Raw genomic sequence first — 21,147 nt, forward strand, 5'->3', positions numbered from 1 at the left:
TTTATATATTTTTTCATCTTTGTTTACTGAAGATTAAAATAATAATTTTCAATATATACACTTTTAGCCTTCCAGAAGACATACAACATGAGTCTACTACAAATACTGGGGATGCAAATATTGTGTTGTCTACCCAGTTTGAAATGGAAACTGAATGGTATTGAATATAAATTTTTAAACTTTTAAAGCAGTGTATTTATTTATATTTTTTAGTCACAATTACATAGTGTTCACAGAACCTCAACCTGAAGTATCAGAAGTATATGCTCATCTTCTACAAGCACAGCACCAAGTACTGCAGAACAATTGTTAGCAGAATTAAATCATAACGTTCTGGTAGCCCTCCTGATACTTCAGAATTCCATGGATCACTGAAGTTGCTACAGGGTCCAACAAAAGGTACTTTACTAAATACTACAAGATTTAGTACTAAAAAAATCATCATATTACATTACAATTACAAACTTTATTTTGTTCAACTTTTTAGGAACAAATTTTCAAATAATTTTTTTATTAACCTTAAGGAAAAGAAAGAACTACGTAGGAGATTTGTCAAGTGATGATTTTTCAACACCAAGAAAGAGAAAAAGAAATTTAGCTACGAAGCTTCAATAAGAAAAAACAATCATACCATAAAGACTTTACAAAGCAATGTTAGATATTTGAAGAGCAAAGTTAAAGACTTGAAGAGTCTGCTTGATTATTTCAAGAAGAAGGCTTTTCAACCGACCATTCTGTATCTATTGTCAAGGTATTTTTACGTTAAATTACATTTTCTTAAATCATTTTAAACAATCATCAATTCAATCAAATCAAATCAATTCTTAAAACATTTTTGTTTTTAGGCATCACTTGAAGGTCCTGCCGCAATTATGTTTGAACGCATAATAAAGGGTTCTACTACACACCACTTTGAACCAGAATTAAGAGCTTTTGCGCTAAGCTTGGCCTTCTTTTCTCCCAGAGCCTATAAACTTGTTAGGAAGACATTTAAAAACTCTTTGCCACACCTTAGAACGATCTCTAGGTGGTACACGTCAATTGATGGAAGTCCCGGGTTCACTAAAGAATCATTAGACGCTTTAAAACAGCGATTATTTTTGACTGATGGATGGACCATTACTGTGTAATTTAGTAATGGACGAAATGGCCAACAGGAAAAGAATAGAGTGAGACGGAAGCCGCTTTACCGGTTTTATTGATGTGGGGGCACATCGCGACTCAGAGGATTTGCCTGAAGCAAAGAATGCTGTAGTTTTTATGTTGGTTTGCCTCAACCAGAGGTGAAAGATTCCGGTGGGATATTTTTCAACCAGCGGTCTTACACCTTGAGTTGTAAAAAAAGTGTTTACTCTTTGTTCAAGAGAGTGGTGTTACAGTGACTTCACTGACATTTCACGGAGCTGTGTCAAATATTAGTGCTGTCCAACATCTTGGTGCACGACTATTTGACGCTACTAACTTACACACATGTTTTAAACATCCCGTGACAGGAAAAACACAGGCCCTTCACACCCGTGTTAGTAGTTACGGTGCACACCCAGTAACCAGCACAGTCAGCAAGGTTAGCATAATGAGGTCGCTGACGAATATAAAAGATGCACCGTAGCTCGACTAAATGACCGAACTCTGGGGTCTCCCCTGACTGATCTCTGGGTTAGTCTGGGTACGCCTATTGTGCAACGCAACGTGGAGCAGTAGGTGACCAAGTGCCACACCCTAGATCAGCCCTAGCAAAGAAATAGTGTGGGCGAGCAGCATAAGTTGCCGTACCTACTTACCTCCCTTTCTTAGGTACTTAACGACTTTACCGGCCCGGTGAATGCCCTCGGACACAAGTCTAGGGTTCATTCCTCCCCGATAAAGCGTCGCCCCCCGTGCTCCTCCCGTCAAACCCGGACCACATCATGCTCCCCGCCATCTTGGCAATCTGGGGTAAGGTTATTGTCTAGCTATTAAATTATTACGTTCAAATAAAAGTGGGTTACCTGTGGAAACCTGAGTATTCTTCCTACTGAGCTCCCCCTTAACGTGACAATATGCTAAAGTTAGTAAGGACGTGTTTTGGTGCGATGAAAATTTTGGAGAATTCTCAAAACGATTTTGTTAAGTGGGAATTTATTTCTAGTTTAGTAGAAATACAAAATATTGAAGGGCTGCATGCAGCTACACGGGTTCGAAACAGGCATCTGCAATGGCCGCGCGAAGTAATGAAAGTCCGATTAGCTGCTCAAACAATGAGTAAAAATATTTCTGATGCCTTGATATTTTTGGAGAAGGATTTATGTCACCCGAATTTTTTTAAATCTTCAGCAACTGCCGAGTTTTATTAAATTTTAACAACCTGTTTGATATTTTTAATTCAAAAGGTAAGTGGGCCAAATACAAATATAAGCGGTCTTTGTCTCCTGGCAATGTAGATGAGATTTTTTCATATTTTGAAGAAATGAAGCATTATATTCTTGGCCTTAAATTGGAGGGTCGCCCAATTACAGAGTGCAGAAGAAAAACTGGGTTTATAGGGTTTTGAATCGCAATAGAGTCGATTAAGGCTTTATATAAAGAATATGTTGAAGTAACAAAATTATTAAAGTATATTGCCACATATAGATTGTCCCTAGATCACTTAGAGTTGTTCTTTGGGGCAATCAGGAGCAAAGGGGGATTTAACAACAGCCCAACAGCCCGTCAATTTTAGGCTGCCTACAAGCACCTTTTGGTACAAGTTCAAATTGTAGGTTCCAAAGCGGGAAATATTGCTGACTTTGGTACCATAAATATTTTGAACTGTACTAGTATTACAAGGTCGGATGAGGGGGATGATCTTGAAAAAAATGATAAATTTCTTGAAATGGAAAATAAAATTAGTCATGATATAAAAGAATATTCATTTTTATCTTCGGACTCTTGGAACTTGACGTTGTATGCAGAGGATATAGTTGGGTATATTACAGGATTTACAGTACGAAAGTTAAGGAATTGTTTAAATTGCGCAAAATGTTTATCTTTGCTAGAAATCGAATCGGTGATGAGCTCTTTGCAGCAAAGAAAGACCTATGCTAGGTTAGTGAGGGCATCCAAGATAGTTATTGAAATATGTCAAGCGCAGAAAAATTTTTTAGATTCTATATTAAAACTCAAAATATTTTTAACCAAAATAGAAATCTGTTAGAAATATTAATAGTAAATACTATGGACCATATGGGAACTACTGTATATGATTATTTTCAAGATCATTTGATGATGATGTGTTAAATGGACATGCTGTGTTGTTAGTTAAATTAGTTTTGAAACATTTTTTTAAATTGCGACTACACTATGAAAGCAACAAGCTTCTAGAAAAGTCGAAACCCCGTATCAGGAGTATAAATAATAAAGTAACTTTATTCAGAAATGAATAAAAACAGAAGTGCAGTTGTACTTAGTAATTTAGAGTTTCATTTGTAAGTATATTTCATATTAAAAACTTTTTTACGACGTTTTTTTTTACACTACCTTTCTTCTAATGACAAAAAGTAGCTAATTTAATCTGACCTACTCAGCAAAGTACGTAATTCTAGCAAAAAAATCTGGAACATTTGTCTGCAATTATTCGTTTAATTTCAAACATCGCCGCCACTGGTGCTCTAGCCGATATCGCGCCGAAAGTTCGGAGGACGACCTGTAGCGTCCTACGGAATTTTCCCCACCACCAGCGTTCTCATTCATAACTCATCCCAGTGAACGACAAAATGTAAACAATGCATAAACGATGTTGGTGAGACATTTTTTAGAGTTTATGAATGACTTGCCCAGTCTACAGGGTGTCCCACGACGAAAGACATCGATTGATATTGGAAAAAGTATAAATAGGAGATTTTTGAAAGTTTGGCAGGATACTGGTGTCGGCATGCCCAATCTAACTAAAATATTCCGTTTCTTCATTCTGTTTCATTTTTCCGCTTATACCGGAAGTCGATCACAACTTTCTTATTTTAAATAGAACACCCTATATATTATTACATATTTGGATTCCTCACAAAATTCTGACCAACTTTTGTGTACAATGCCCTATGCCTATCTCTAGTCGTTTTCGAAATATTTGATGTTTTTCCAAAAAAGTGACAGTTGCAACGCTCAACACATTTTTGTACTCTGTCAAAACCGTATTTCATTTTGCAATGAAACTTTGGGTTATTGTAAATAAAGGATCGTTTTATTATACTGAGGGTGCGTAATGACTCATTTGTATACAGGGTCGTCAAAAAAAATCATAAACTTGCCACTAAAAAAAATGAAAAATCTCAAGTTTTTTAAATAGAAACCCAAATTTTTTATGACGGAATCATTTTGAGCATTAAAAATTACTATAAGTTTCAATTTACTTGCCTATACCTAAATCCAACCCATTTCGTTTTATTTCAGAATAAACATTTTTTTATTACGCTGCATGATTGGGATTAGTTGGTACTCTAGTTGGCCATGCTTTTGACACACGGTGATATTGGAGACCTGCAAAAGCATGTTAATAACACTAGTTTTGATAACTGCAAATATGCCGTTGCGGTTACGTTAGTCCAACCAAGATTACTTAAATCTGTTTATTATTTACGGAGAATGTGATAAAGTTGTGAGTAGAACATGTGAGGTATATTGCCGTTCGTTATCCAGAAAAACCAAAACCATCACCAAAAGCTGTCAAGCAAACAATTGAAAATTTTAAGAATACGGAATCTGTGAAGATAAAAGCTATTAAAACAAAACCAATCCTTAATAATACAAATGTAAAAATTGCAATTTTGGGCTATTTTGTTGCAAATCCAACTTCGTCAATAAGACAAGTTTCCGTAGAATCAGGCATATTCTAAAGCGCAATTCAAAGGATCCTGAAGAAACATGAATTTCAAAAGAGGTTAAATTTCCGAAGAGAGTGGTTTTTAGTGAGTTTTTGCTGACTAGTCACTATGAAGTTACTTGTTTCTTTCACTATCCACAGCCCTTTAGAACAACATGTTTGCATACCTTTATTTCCAGCATTCTGCTTTTATATTTATGTTTCAACAAAACTACTTAACATCCGCCGATCTAGTAAATAGAGAATTTTAACACCATAAATTAGACAGCTTTTTTTACGCACCGAGTATATGAGGTTTTGCAACGTTGCCACGTCTCTATATAAGCGCTTTCAAGAACACTACCCTTAATAATCGATAGTGGCAAAACGCCCTTTGGTACGTTTATAGGGCCCGTAATGACTTATCTTTGTGAAATACGATATCGGTCTCGGTTTGCCTACCCTTTAGGACCGATTTGAAATTTTTTAAAGGTTCCTGGTGCGAAATGGCAGTAATTTGTTTTTTTTTTCTCTGAGAGATCTCTCTCTCTCTGCCGGTCCCTAGGACGAAAAACGTGAACAAATTTTTGCCTGCAAAGACTTTTTGAGAGAAAAGAAGATTTTGTCTGGCACTCAGATTTAAGTGAGTAGAAATAAGTATTTAAAAAGAAGCTGGTTTTGTGTGTCATTATAATAGTCCGGGGCAATGCCCTAAAATTTGCCAAATTTCGTTTATCAGCTTTAAACGCATTCCATTCTGAAAGTAAAAACCATATGTTGGTCAAGATTGACCCATATTTATATTTTGAGCGATAAATAGGCCCTAGTTAAGGTGTTTTGTGTACGAGTTCATTGATCGGCCGATCTTATCTCGTTTTGGGTAAAATTTTAATAGTAATTTTTAGACTCGTTTTTTTATTAATGTTCTCATGATTTGAATTTATTTATTAGTTAATTTTCCATGAACGGTGTGAAAATTATATTGTTATGGTTTTTCCGTGGGTTTACACAAAGTCAATTTAACTCAACAAGAAATAAATTTATTTTACACTTCAAAACAGTCCGTACAATAATTAATTCAGCTACCAAAAACACTACTACAATTCCACAATTATTTCACTTTTTAAACTTCACCGCGTTCCCAAATCCACTACTGCTCCACCGTCGAAACCGCTCTTTTATATTCAGCAAACCACGTTCTAGAACCACCGCGAAACGCTTCGCGATTTGCGTTGAACATCGAAGAAGCTTCCCGGTGTATCGCTTTCCAACGGCGGCCTACTATAATACGCGCCAGGTCAGATATTGCGGCGCATGGAATCCATCCCGAATCGAGTGCTCGTTCAGTAAGTATCGAGCATAGTAGACCCAAACCGTAACACTGCCCCCCCCCTTGAAGCTGATCGTCCCGATCCGTTTCATCTAGTCCCTGGTACTTTTTTGAGTCTGCCCAGATGGACAATTTTCATCTTGACTTTGGGGCTGCGTTGGGCTCTGTACAGGGTGCTACATTTTCGATGGTTTTACGGGGTACAGAGAAAACGGTAATAGATAGAAAAAAGCAGCATACGTGTTCCGATCTTTTTTTCTGAGCTGAAATGACTGGCGAAGAGAGGGCGGCGCAAACTTCTTTTGTTTCAAAGATACGGGGGGCTTTTGAAAATTGGTTATTTTGGAACCTCCTCTGTATTTCATTTGCTGTTCAAGTTATCAAAAAAGGAAGAACGGTTCCCGGTAGAAGTTTTCATGTAGAATCCAATGGCGTAGTCAGTTTTATTCTATTCCGTTTAGTTTCTGACATATGACAGTAAGTTACATTTTTTTAAATGGAACATCCTATATATTTTTACGTCATTTAATTCTGTTGATTTGCAACGGTGTATTACAACATATAAGTTTGTAGAGGTTAATCCTGTTATTTTAAAAAAAGACCTTTGCTAAGCTTAAAAAAAGGCCAATATCTAAAATACCAAACAAAATCGGAAATCATATAAACTAACACATCAGAAAATTAAATATTTTTAATAAATCTTATTAAAAATTTAAGTTACAAACAGTTCTACCGTCACTTTAATAAGAATAGTGGCGATTTCTATTTTCCACTATTTTTAAGGTAGAAGTTAAAAAAACTGTTTATAAACGACATGAAACATGTTAATATGAACATAGCCAAATTTTGTTTTGACTGTGGGTATTTTTATACATATTATTTAGCACTTTTTTGTTAAGAAAACGCTTTTTTTTCTAATTACCAAGATTAACGTTCACAAACTTATATGTTTTAATACACCGTTGAAAAAGTAAAAATCAACAGAATAAAATGAACTAAAAATATATAGGGTGTTCCATTTAAAAAAATATAACTTACTGTCATATGTCAGAAACTAAACGTAATAGAAAAAAACTGACTACGCCATTGGATTCTACGTCAAAACTTCTACCGGAAACCGTTTTTCCTTTTTTGATAACTTTAATAGCAAATGAAATACAGAGGAGGTTCCAAAATGACCAATTTTCAACAGCCCCCCGTATCTTTGAAACAAAAGATACGGGAGGATACTTCGCCAGTCATCTCAGCTCGGAAAAAGAGATCGGAACACGTGTGCTACTTTTTTTCTATCTCTTACCGTTTTCTCTGTACCCCGTAAAACCATCGAAAATGCAGCACCCTGTACACGACGTCGTTTAACCCTTTTACCACATTGTAAGGTCCCTCCCAAACCGGTGTTAATTTCGGTGATTTGCCTTTTTTCCTCTGAGGGTTAAACAACCAAACTTTATTGTCCTTCTGGAACCCTCCCGAATTGGCCATAAGATCATAACGAGCTTTCATATTGTCGCTAGCTAGATTCAAACTTTCCCTGACAAGATCATGGATGTTCAGTAATCTTTCTTGCAACTCGTCAAAGGCATAGGAATGATAATGTCAGACCAGGACTACCAATACTAGGACCAAGAAGTCAACCCAGACCGATTTCTTTTGGTCAACCTAGCCAAGATAGGAATTGTGAGTACTCCATTGGCCAGATCAGTCATCCAGTGAGGTTAGGAGATGCTGCCCTTTTGACCCAGCAAGTTAAACGAGACATGCGTTTATTACTTTAATAAACGCCTTTACCGAGATCTTGTTTCAGAGGTAGAATCAAACCACTTGGTAGAAAAATATAATTTAATAACTAAATAACAGTTAAAACTAATTGACAAAATGGTTGGTTTATGAACTTAGTGAATCGGAATAAAACCTTCAAACATAATTCCCGAAAGGAAACACTCTAAACAATACCTTTTACATGCACAAAATATTACAATAATAAATCCATACTTACATTTGTAAAACAATGATGAGGGCAGCTTTCTGGAGGCTTTGGCACTCGCGATTTATTATAATTTAGAAAATGGTTTACTATTTAATTAATTTACGAACCCGGTGCGGGTTGCAGAATTCGGGACGACTACATTTTGTGGTGCGAGCCGAGTCTTCTGGCTGGGCTCTACCGTCTGAGGCAGAGTTTTCGACTGTCTCTGATCGTCTCTCGTTCATAACGCATGTCGAGCTTAATTTATACCCGATCGACTGGCTGACGTAGTTTGTTATTCCTCGTCGCCTGCATCGCAACAGTAGCGGGGATTTGTCATCGCCAAAAATAGAGATGATGCACTATGGGCATTCTGACTGTAACTTTGCCTGACGCATTTTATTATTTTGCCATCTCCGAATATCTGATTTAATTTAATGAATTTATACTTTTTGAATAATAAGTCAAACTTTGAATTTATGTGTACAGCTTTATGTAATTCCTAATTATGCTATGAATCATTCTTGTCTAATAGGCAGAGATGTATTATGTCACGACAATGTCAAGTTTGCTGTTGAGGGAAGCAATGTTTGTATTCAGCAAATTAATGATAATAATTTAGAATGTGATTTCGATTTAGAGATTGACAATTTTGATAAACAAATTATGATGATAGATGTGATTGATACTAATGATAATTTTCCAGATTTGAATGTCTACAAAGGGCTAAATCCAATGGACAGATCTAAATTTGAATCAGACTTTCAAATCACAATCCATTTCCACACAAAGAAAGACAGGAGGTAGGTGAAATAATACAAGATTTATGTTAGAGGAAAATTATCCGAAAGAGCAATTCACAGTACAGTTCTCCTATAGTTCTTGTTAAGAATAAGTCTGGAAAGACTAGAATGTGTGTTGATTTCAGAGATTTAAATAAGATTAACCGTCGAGACAATTTTCCACTCCCGTTGATTGATGACCAAATTGAATTGTTGCGAGATAAAAAGTGTTTTACTAAGCTAAACACCACACGTCCACAAGTGCAAAAAAAGGCAACTACACGTGGTGTTCCCAGGCGGTCACCCATCCAAGTACTAACCACGCCCTACGCTACTTGACTGCGGTGATCGGACGGGAACTGGTATATCCAGCGTGGTATGGCAGTTGCCTATAAAATTATCAATAACCGAGTAATAAAAACCACCAAAAGTGTAGGAGAAATGCAAATGCCATTTTCATGATTGAAATGAATGGCTTAATTATCTCAGAGCTGTAGCTAGTTCCTAAAAAGATGATATAACCGACTTCAAAGGTCACTAAATGAGAAGAAGGAAGTTGTTTTTATAAAGACTGGAACGTGTCTACTGACATTTTCTGGAAAAAGTATCCCCAAGTCAATTAATTTGTATGGTGTTGAAATGGAGGTAGAAAATTATATAATGCCCGTCACTCAGTGCTTTAACTGTTTTCTCTTTGGCCATACTAAAAAACAGTGCAGAGGTAAGCCTAAATGTGCAAAATGTTCGGACCAAGGCCACTCAGAGGATAATTGTACAAAGGACTTTAGGTGTGTTAACTGTGGTAACAACCACAGGTCAACCAACAAGGAATGTCTCGAATACCAAAGGCAGAAACAAATTAAAATATATATGTCAGTAGACAGAATTTCTTTTTATGAAGCTGATAAAATGCTTCCAAAAACTAAAAAGTCCTCTTTCTCAAGGCAGGCTGGGGATTTCCCCAATTTGCGTGAGCGGGAAGGGAAGAATGTACAGGGATTTAGCCAGGTCACTACCACCAGTCTAACAACAGAGATATATACCAGAAAAGTAAAAATAGGGAAACATTAGAGAAAAACCCCTCTTACAGTAGTGTAGCATCACAACTGGCGTCACGACGCTCAGATGTAAAAAAAAGAAAAATTTTGTCACCCTCTATCTCCCCCGGGTATGATAGGGAAGCTGTGAAACAGTGCTTGGTGCCACAACCAACTCGTATGAAGGCATTCGACTCAAGTTCTTCTTGGTGCCATGAAGTGGGGGGCCCCCCCGGGCAGGCCTCACAGCATGGTGCCAATTCAGGGGGTGTGGACAAGCCTCCTGAGGAGATTGAACAAATGAGATTTGCGTTGTTAAACATTGTGAAAAATATGCATTTCAGTGATATGCTGTTGATGCAAAATGTATTAAAAAATTTGAATGTGTCTTTAGATGTGCAAGGTCCTCCTTCAGAGATGGAGGATGATACTTGGTAACAAGTTCGCTGCCTCTTTGCGTATTCTCCAATGGAATATACGAAGTGTATATTCCAATCTCATAAATTTGCAATTATTTAATAATAGTAATAAGTTTGACATCATTGTGTTGCAAGAGACATGGCTGAGGAATACCCAGCCTTTCTCTCTAAAGGGATATGTATGTGTCAGAAGTGACAGGAATGACGGTAAAGGTGGTATCCTTACCCTTGTTAAATCTGGTTTAGAGTTTGACATTGTTGACAACTTAGTTGCCAACATCCCTATTAATTTCCAAATCCAATCTATTAAGCTTAAACTTTCAAATATTACCTTAGTGAATGTGTACTGTCCTCCTAACATTCGAATCGAGTTCAACCAGCTCAAAAGTGTCATTGATCAGTTTGCTCACCCAAAACTGATAGTGGGGGACTTTAATAGTCAACACCCACTATGGGGAAGTGATATACCCAACATAATGGGAAATCACATATATAATATACTTGATAATAATGATATTTTGATCCTTAATGATGGTTCACCAACTAGGTTCACTAGTCCTCTCTTGAACAAGTCCTGCCCGGATATCTCTGTCATTTCTGCTGCCTTAAGCCCTTATTGTACCTGGAGTACAATGGAGGACACAGGGAGTAGTGATCACTTTCCAATCCAAATCTCAATCTCAGGTGAAGGTCGGAGTCAGTCACCAAGTTACCTAAGTAGGGAAAAGGTTTCAAAACTTAATGTTAAGGGCTGTAATTGGGATTCATATCATGTGGCAGCATTGAATAAACTAAATAAATGGGGTTCCATTTCAAATTATAGTGAGTTTGAAAGGTTTCTGAGTGAAGTAGTTCAGGAGAATGTCCCTGTACGCAAGCCTTACCTCGGTAAAAAACCCAAGCCTCCTACTCCTTGGTGGGACAATGAATGTAATAATATCTTATGTCTTCGTAAAGAAAAACTTAAAGAGCTTCGAGCTAATGCTTCCATTGAGAATTTTGTTGAGTGCAAGAGAGTCATGGCTTTGTCTAAATTTGTATTTAAAAACAAAAAGAAGGCCTCCTTTGTCAAATTCTGCAACAATCTAAACCGTAACACCCCAATGGGTGAAGTTTGGAAAACAGTGAAAAGATTTGGCAGCAGTATAAATAGACCTAACTGTAAGACGGTTAGCATAGCAGAGATGGTGGCAGTGGAGATGCTGGATGGGTGGGAGCAGGCTTCTATTGGGCTGACTCCCTCCGAATTTTGCTTCACACCAGGTGAGGGGGGGGGGGGTGATCCTCCATTCTCCCTTCTGGAACTTGAATACGCACTGAAGGATAAAAGGGACACCTCACCAGGAATGGACAATGTTTACTACTCTATGATTAAGAATCTTCCAGTCCGAGCAAAGGAGTTGTTGTTGGGGATGTATAATGGGGCACTCTTTGGTCACGAGATTCCATTTCAATGGAAAAGAACTAAAATTCTACCTTTATTGAAGCCAGATCATCAGTCGGGAAACATTAAGAGCTACAGACCAATTGCTCTAAATTCTTGTGTGGGGAAAGTCCTGGAAACAGTTATTAAAAACAGAATAGAGTGGGATTTGGAGAATAGGAGATGGTTTCCTAGTGACCAGATGGGATTTAGGAGGGGGAAGGGTAGTTTGGAGTGTCTTTCTACCCTGACTCTATGTATCCTTAAAGGTTTCCATACAAGATTGTATACGGTGGGAGTCTTCCTGGATGTGTCAGCTGCTTATGATAACGTAAGCATTCATAAATTGTATGATATTTTGGGAGAAGCTAGCATATCTACCGATATTAAAAATCTTATCTTTAACTTGCTATCTAATCGTGAAATTTACGTAGATTTGCTGGATAATAACATTGTGGGTCCGCGAAAGGTTACCATAGGATTGCCCCAGGGGTCCCCCCTGAGTCCAATTTTATTTAATATTTACACCCGGAAAATTCATAAAATTCCAAAAACCAACATTAGGATAATTCAATATGCTGATGACATTGTTTTATATTGTAGTGGGCCCAATATTCCAGATATTATTAGGGAAATGAATGAGTTTCTGTTGCAGCTGGGTGCCCTCTTTTCCTCATTGAACCTGCATCTGTCCCCTAATAAGTCAAAGGCAATAGTTTTCTCGCCAAGAAAATCATACAACTTTCCAATTGACTGTATTACTTATGAGGGAAGTGTAATCTCATGGGTCAAAGAATATAAATATTTGGGTATCATACTGACTGAAAATTTGAACTGGTCTAAGCAGACTGATCGGATGTGTATTGGGGCTAGGAAGGGCATTAATGTTATGAAGGCTGTTACGCGTGTGTGGTGGGGAGCGGATCCGATCACCTTACTCTCTATTTATAAGGGTCTAGTTCGGTCTCATCTTGACTTTGGTGGGTTTCTATTGAGTCCCATCACTAAGAAAAACCAGAGCAAATTGGACAGGGTCCAATTTGAAGCCCTGAGGGTTATTACGGGATGCATGAAATCCACTCCAACTAATTTGTTGCTGACTGAATGTGCTGAAATGGCTTTGGAGTACAGAATGGGATTGCTAGCAAAGAAATTTGTGTTGAAAAACTTTATGTATGATAATAATCACATTTTGGATGGTTTGGGGGAAGTCTTGGAGCTGTACAGTTTTAGGGGATATCTGTCTAACAGACCCCGTCCTTACTTGGTGCGTGCGTTTGAGGAGCTAGGTGATTTTGTTGAGTACATTAAGTCTTACTCGGTTTTTCCTGATTTTTGTTATAATCTTGATTATCAAATGATGACGGTCCCGCTTGTCAACATAAACTTGCGGAAGGATGATCCCAGGGTTAGGGAGTCTTTTCTGGAAAAGATTAATGGGAGTTTTTCCGATTATGTCCACATTTACACGGATGCCTCCCTTGACAGGGATGCTGCATCTGCCGGTTTCGGCATTTTTTGTCCCCAGTTGGACTACAGTTTTTCTTCGCGCCTTCCTAGGTTTATTCAAATCTGTACAGCTGAGACGGTTGCCATACACCAGGCGGTTGAAATGTGTCTTAAAAAGAAGGTTAAGAAGGCCATTATATTTAGTGACTCGCAGAGTGCCATTCAGAAGATCTCCAGGACATCATCCAAACACCGTCTGGATCACATTTCCTTTCTTACAAAGCAGATTATTATAGAGGCAAATGAATCCGACACGGTCGTGAAATTATGTTATGTGCCGAGCCACTGTGGCATTGCGGGTAATGAAAGGGCGGACCTCTTGGCCTGCCTGGGTAGGAATTTGAATGTACCCTTGCCCATTCAACTTGACTGGGATGAGTTTTACCCGGAGGTTAAGCGTAGGCATTTTGCTGGGTGGCAAACTGCTTGGAGGCGAACATTTTTGAGCAAGGGTCGTAGATATCTTGGCGAGTCTGATGCGTTTCCCTCTAAGCCTTGGTTCTCTGGACTGACTTATAAAGATAGAAGGCATATTACCACCATTATTCGCATTAGGACAGGGCATTGTTTGGTGCCTCAACATTTGTTTATGTTAGGAAGAGCGGACTCTTCATTATGTCATTGTGGTTCGCAGGGCACGTTGGAGCATATTTTGTTCCAATGTGACCGAATGAATGGAGATTTGTACCAGGAATTGATTAAAAGTGGAATCCAGGCTCCTGTATGCCTGCGGGGTGTGTTGGGTTCGCCGTCATCCACCATAATTAAACTCATTTGTCATTTTTTGAAAGTTAACAATATTGATTTATGATTTTAACATTATTGGATCATTTCCAGATCTCTGACACCTTCCTTTCCATCCGAGGCTCTTCCAAAAGTGTGTCAGCTCCTCCAGAGCCCGGGAGCGTGAAGAGTTTGAATCCTTTGTTGTGTTGTCTTGCTAACTTCTTAATCAGACCTAAGAGGAGGAGCTTAAGCTCCGACGTGGCGTAGGCCACCCTCGACCTAACCTAACTTGGCCTGGCTGAATACCCTAGTGGTGAAAGCCATAAAGAAAGTTAAAAAAAAAAAAAAAACCGACTTCAAAGAAAAAAGCATAAATTTCATATAATTTTTGTCCACAGTTGCCTATAAAGTTATCAATAACCGAGTAATAAAAACCACCAAAAGTGTAGGAGAAATGCAAATGCCATTTTCATGATTGAAATGAATGGCTTAAATATCTAAGAGCTGTAGCTAGTTCCTAAAAAGATGATATAACCGACTTCAAAGAAAAAAGCATAAATTTCATATAATTTTTGTCCACAGTTGCCTATAAAGTTATCAATAACCGAGTAATAAAAACCACCAAAAGTGTAGGAGAAATGCAAATGTCATTTTCATGGTTGAAATGAATGGCTAAATTATCTCAGAGCTGTAGTTAGTTTCTAAAAAGATGATATAACCGACTTCAAAGAAAAAAGCATAAATTTCATATAATTTTCGGCCACAGTTGCCTATAAAGTTATCAATAACCGAGTAATAATAACCACCAAAAGTGTAGGAGAAATGCAAATGTCATTTTCATGGTTGAAATGAATGGCTAAATTATCTCAGAGCTATAGCTAGTTCCTAAAAAGATGATATAACCGACTTCAAAGAAAAAAGCATAAATTTCATATAATTTTCGGCCACAGTTGCCTATAAAGTTATCAATAACCGAGTAATAAAAACCACCAAAAGTGTAGGAGAAATGCAAATGTCATTTTCATGGTTGAAATGAATGGCTAAATTATCTCAGAGCTGTAGCTAGTTCCTAAAAAGATGATATAACCGACTTCAAAGAAAAAAGCATAAATTTCATATAATTTTCGGCCACAGTTGCCTATAAAGTTATCAATAACCGAGTAATAAAAACCACCAAAAGTGTAGGAGAAATGCAAATGTCATTTTCATGGTTGAAATGAATGGCTAAATTATCTCAGAGCTGTAGCTAGTTCCTAAAAAGATGATATAACCGACTTCAAAGAAAAAAGCATAAATTTCATATAATTTTCGGCCACAGTTGCCTATAAAGTTATCAATAACCGAGTAACAATAACCACCAAAAGTGTAGGAGAAATGCAAATGTCATTTTCATGGTTGAAATGAATGGCTAAATTATCCCAGAGCTGTAGTTAGTTTCTAAAAAGATGATATAACCGACTTCAAAGAAAAAAGCATAAATTTCATATAATTTTCATCCACAGTTGCCTATAAAGTTATCAATAACCGAGTAATAAAAACCACCAAAAGTGTAGGAAAAATGCAAATGTCATTTTCATGGTTGAAATGAATGGCTAAATTATCTCAGACCTGTAGCTAGTTCCTAAAAAGATGATATAACCGACTTCAAAGAAAAAAGCATAAATTTCATATAATTTTCGGCCACAGTTGCCTATAAAGTTATCAATAACCGAGTAATAATAACCACCAAAAGTGTAGGAGAAATGCAAATGTCATTTTCATGGTTGAAATGAATGGCTAAATTATCCCAGAGCTGTAGTTAGTTTCTAAAAAGATGATATAACCGACTTCAAAGAAAAAAGCATAAATTTCATATAATTTTCATCCACAGTTGCCTATAAAGTTATCAATAACCGAGTAATAATAACCACCAAAAGTGTAGGAGAAATGCAAATGTCATTTTCATGGTTGAAATGAATGGCTAAATTATCCCAGAGCTGTAGTTAGTTTCTAAAAAGATGATATAACCGACTTCAAAGAAAAAAGCATAAATTTCATATAATTTTCATCCACAGTTGCCTATAAAGTTATCAATAACCGAGTAATAAAAACCACCAAAAGTGTAGGAAAAATGCAAATGTCATTTTCATGGTTGAAATGAATGGCTAAATTATCTCAGAGCTGTAGCTAGTTCCTAAAAAGATGATATAACCGACTTCAAAGAAAAAAGCATAAATTTCATATAATTTTCGGCCACAGTTGCCTATAAAGTTATCAATAACCGAGTAATAAAAACCACCAAAAGTGTAGGAGAAATGCAAATGTCATTTTCATGGTTGAAATGAATGGCTAAATTATTTCAGAGCTGTAGTTAGTTTCTAAAAAGATTATATAACCGACTTTAAAAAAAAAGCATAAATTTCATATCATTTTCGTCTACAAGTGCAAAAAAAGGGCAACTACACGTGGTGTTCCCAGGCGGTCACCCATCCAAGTACTAACCACGCCCTACGCTGTTTGACTGCGGTGATCGGACGGGAACCGGTATATCCAGCGTGGTATGGCAGTTGCCTATAAATTAATCATTAACCGAGTAATAAAAACCACCAAAAGTGTAGGAGAAATGTAGGCTTTGTACTTTTAACGTTGTTTATTGTCTAGGGTTATTTATAATATGTACATTTGGTTTGGATGTGGTTACACTGAACGGATCTTCTCGTTAACACTAACAGCAAAGAATTAATTATCAACTGGATGACAATATTGATAACTACGTCTATTTTAAAGTAATTAAAAGCCGTCTGCTTTCTTTAACTTTCGTCTTTTCTTTCGTCTTTTAACTCTTTCAAGTCTAAACCAATACTGACTCTCGCCAATCACGTTCCGCGCACCGGTTAGCAATTCATAGTGCTGTCGCGAATCTATCGATAGTTAAATGTTTGCTTTGGTCGATAAGCGTCACCACGTCATAGTTAGGAAATTTTATAAAACAACACAAACACACTAACATTAATTAACTAATCCTACAATTCGGCCATACTGACTAGTGATCCGACTCGGATTCACTGAAGTTATCAATCCATGGCTTCATATACTCTGAACAAGATGAAGTTTTTCTTGGTCCGTCATGATTTCCAACTTTGGCTTGGCTCATTTGGCATCACGTTGGTAATTTCATAAGGTCCTAAAAACTTTTTACACAATTTCAATCCAGATCCAAACTGAGTGCGTTTGACTGCCACTAGGTCTCCCAATTTATATCTTGTTGCCTTCTTCCTTCTCAAGTTATATTGTTTCCTATTTTCTTCTTGATGATAAAGATGAATCGCCGGTTCATTACATAACATATCTTTCAACACATTGAAGGCTGACTTCTGCTCTATGCCAAACATAAAAATCTGCTCCTTTCTCAACAAATTACTCAAAGGTTTTGCCACTATAGAATAACCTGCAATAAATTTCCTAAAATAACCAGTCAAACCCAAAAATGACTGTATTTGTTTCAAGGTCGTCGGTTCAGGAAAATTTCGAATTGCAGCTGCCTTTTCTTCTGATGGCTTGACCTTACCGTCTTCAATTATGTATCCCAAAAATGTAATTCTTTTTTTCAAAAATTGACATTTCTCCTTTTTAATGTCTAACCCGTAATTCCTGGCAACATCTAAGACTATCTCCAAATTTTTAACACCTTCCCTCTCAGTAGAGCTCAAAATTACAATGTCGTCCATATAATACATCGCAATGTTCTTGTTCGATAAGTCTCGAAAGATATGACTTATATACCGCTGAAACACAGCAGGGCGATTGCAAAGTCCAAATGGACACTTTAAAAATTCATATTGTCCATTATGCGTGACAAAAGAAGTATATTTACTACTTTCTTCACTTACGCTAACATGGAAAAATCCGTGTCTCAAATCAATGGTAGTAAAATATTTCGCTCCTTGTAGTCTATCCAATACGTCCTCGATCAGTGGTAGTGGGAAACGGTCCTTCACTATCTTCTTGTTGATTCTTCTGAAATCGCAACAAATTCTAGTTTCACCATTTTTCTTTTTTACTAGAACTATAGGACTCGAAAAATCTGAACAGCTTTCTCTTATTATTTCTTCATTTAACCATTCCTGCATTTGTTTCTCCACTATCTGTTTTTCTTCAATAGACAATCTTCTTGGGCTACTGTAAATCGGTTCTTCATCTTTCAGAACTATCTTCATTTTAATATCTACTGATTTTGTTTTTTCTGGGAAGTAACACTCAATCATCTTTTTGACCTTTTCTTGACAATCTTTATTTTCAATATTAGTAACGTCTACTGCATCATCTTTAGAAGAAACCAAATCAATTTGCCAAATCAATCAGTAGCCTATCTTCTTCTTTTTTATAAATCACAACTTCATTATCACTTAAACTCACTGACACTTGACTTAGTAAATCTTCACCCACTAAAGCCTCATATTTCATAGCACTTGACGGAATAATATGAAAATCTAAATCTACGTCCACATCATTAACTGTCACTTTACCTGAAAACATACCCAAACTTTCAACTGAACTACAACCAATTCCACTAATATTAATAATTTTCTTCGTCAAAGTTATGTTATTAAAGTTATCATAAAAAACATCACTACGAATAGCACTAATGTCGCTACCTGAATCAAACAAAGCAGTTAATTCAACATTATCAATTAATACTTTAACTGATCGTTTAGGCTTTACACTAACAGTATTTACACTCTTGCTCACTTCTGGCTTATTTTTCACACACTTCGTAGATATGTGACCAAAATTACCACATTTAAAGCATTTAACTCCCTTTGCTTTATCTGGACATGAATTCGACTTATGACCTTTTTGTCCACAATTGAAACATACCTCTTTATTTTTGTCAGACTTCACTTTCATTCTCTATGAGTCATTGGAAACAAATGTCGATTTTGTTTTAATTTGATTATACAACTTTACTTTTTCTTTAAAATCTCCAAAGTTTTTTGCTCCGTACAAAACAATTTTATTCACTTGATCATCTGGAATTCCATCGATTATGTATTGAATTATAGTTTCTGCATCAATATTTGCTCTGCTGCCCAACTCTCGCATTACTAGAACATATTCTTGTACTGGTTCAGTAGGTCGTTTTCTTCGAGACATTAACATCTTATGCACTTGAGCACTACTGACTTTCAACTGAAATTCATCTGTCAATCGTTTTTTCAACTCACTCCACGTCTTGATGCCCTTTTCGGCTTGAACAAACAATTTAGCCAAACCGGTAAGTACTTTTTTCGCAAATATTAGCTTTTGAAGTTCATTCCAACCTGTAACTTCAGCCACCTCTTCAAAATCATTAATCCACTTGTCAATTGGGTAATCATCTCCTCCGTCAAAATGACGTATACTGTCTTCCACGTCTCGAAAAGTTAAGGAAAAAGACTGTTGCTCCTTTTTAACATTTGTAGGTTTTGTTCTCCTACTAGATTTTGAACTTTTTGAGCTAACCTCTTCGATATCGTCCTCAGAACTGGAGTTTGGAACTTCAATATCATCATCAAAGTTATTATTTTCCTTGTCATTCTCATTCTGATCTTCGGAAGACAAATTATTCAGAAAATCACACACTCTACTAACGACTTCTTTTTTGGCACCAGAATAATCTAAATCTAGTAAGTTGCACACCGCGACCAAATCACATAATTCAAACTCTTCAACATCACTCAATTTATTTTCAAACTCGTCAGATTCTTTATCTAAATTAAAACCCCTAAATTCACATACTCTTTTCCTTGCCTGACGTGGTGGTGCTTCCGTTCCATAAGCAACCAAATGCAAAGCTTTGACAGCTTGTAATTGTCCCGTCTTAATTCTTTGAGAAACTATGTCAAGGTCTTGCAAAGAAACCATTTTGTAAAAATGTTTTGATACCTACGTATGTGTCACTCAAAAGTCAAAAACGTAAGAGAAAAACCCAAAAATTATTATCAATTAGGTAACTCAAATTAGTCAAATTATTTATACTTACTCACAGACGACCTTTTAACAGAATCCAAAAAATAAAAACATATCAGTCATATACATACAACAGTATACCAAATTGCATAAAATAAAACACAACAAAGTATTTATTTCTAATACTACGTCACTAATCAAATATGAAATTTCAATCAAAACAATGGCGCTTAATTCACCAAAATCAAACTGAATGAAATTAATCAAATCAACAGTACTCAAAATACACATAAAAATGTATTTTGCTAGAACATCATCAATGGGCTTCAACCAGTAAAAATAATCAAAAAATGTTACCTTAAATTCCGCTATACTAATGCTTTTCTACCATACCCAACTCAGGTAATTGGAATAGACCTTCTCTACCAGTCCTAGTGGCTAAAACAGTCCGACGTTCCGTCACCAAAGCGCTGACGCCGTCCTCCAGGTTAACTACTCGTCGAGAACGCCGCACCGGTCATACGATTCCCATTTCCAAATCGCCGTATTTGAAAACGCAGTCAATTCAGACCTGCAGCAGTTGTGCGCTCCGTCTTCCAGCGTCCTTCGTCACAATTCCAGCCTTGTAGCAGGGTCTCACCTCTAGCCGCGCTGCGAGGTATTTTTGGAATTGCCAAGGTTGCGTTGTTCCGACCGTTCGTCAAATTAATGGCGGCGACCACGTACCTTCCTCTTTGTATTTGATCTTGAATCGTCTTCGTCTTAGTATTTATTTCTTCAAACCAATTTCACTGCACCACAATCTTATCAGTCTGATCAGGCTTATCCCGGACGAGTCCCCAAAATGTAGGCTTTGTACTTTTAACGTTGTTTATTGTCTAGGGTTATTTACAATATGTACATTTGGTTTGGATGTGGTTACACTGAACGGATCTTCTCGTTAACACTAACAGCAAAGAATTAATTACCAACTGGATGACAATATTGATAACTACGTCTATTTTAAAGTAATTAAAAGCCGTCTGCTTTCTTTAACTTTCGTCTTTTCTCTCGTCTTTTAACTCTTTCAAGTCTCAACCAATACTGACTCTCGCCAATCACGTTCCGCGCACCGGTTAGCATTTCATAGTGCTGTCGCGAATCTATCGATAGTTAAATGTTTGCTTTGGTCGATAAGCGTCACCACGTCATAGTTAGGAAATTTTATAAAACAA

The 21,147-nt window shown here is 36.8% G+C and overlaps 2 non-coding genes across 2 annotated transcripts; both read right to left on the bottom strand.

Moving 5' to 3' along the window:
- Positions 1-9,162: 9,162 nt before the first annotated feature.
- LOC145738543 (5S ribosomal RNA) lies at positions 9,163-9,281 on the bottom strand. The gene has a single exon (XR_014180798.1). It is a non-coding gene; the product is annotated as a 5S ribosomal RNA (ribosomal RNA).
- A 7,156-nt stretch (positions 9,282-16,437) lies between these two features.
- Positions 16,438-16,556, bottom strand: LOC145738554 (5S ribosomal RNA). Its single transcript, XR_014180805.1, has one exon. It is a non-coding gene; the product is annotated as a 5S ribosomal RNA (ribosomal RNA).
- Positions 16,557-21,147: the final 4,591 nt, after the last annotated feature.

The sequence above is a fragment of the Ips typographus genome, linkage group LG15 (assembly GCF_016097725.1).
Source record: "Ips typographus isolate SLU linkage group LG15, UJ_Ityp_2.0, whole genome shotgun sequence".
Classification (NCBI taxonomy): Eukaryota; Metazoa; Arthropoda; class Insecta; order Coleoptera; family Curculionidae; genus Ips; species Ips typographus.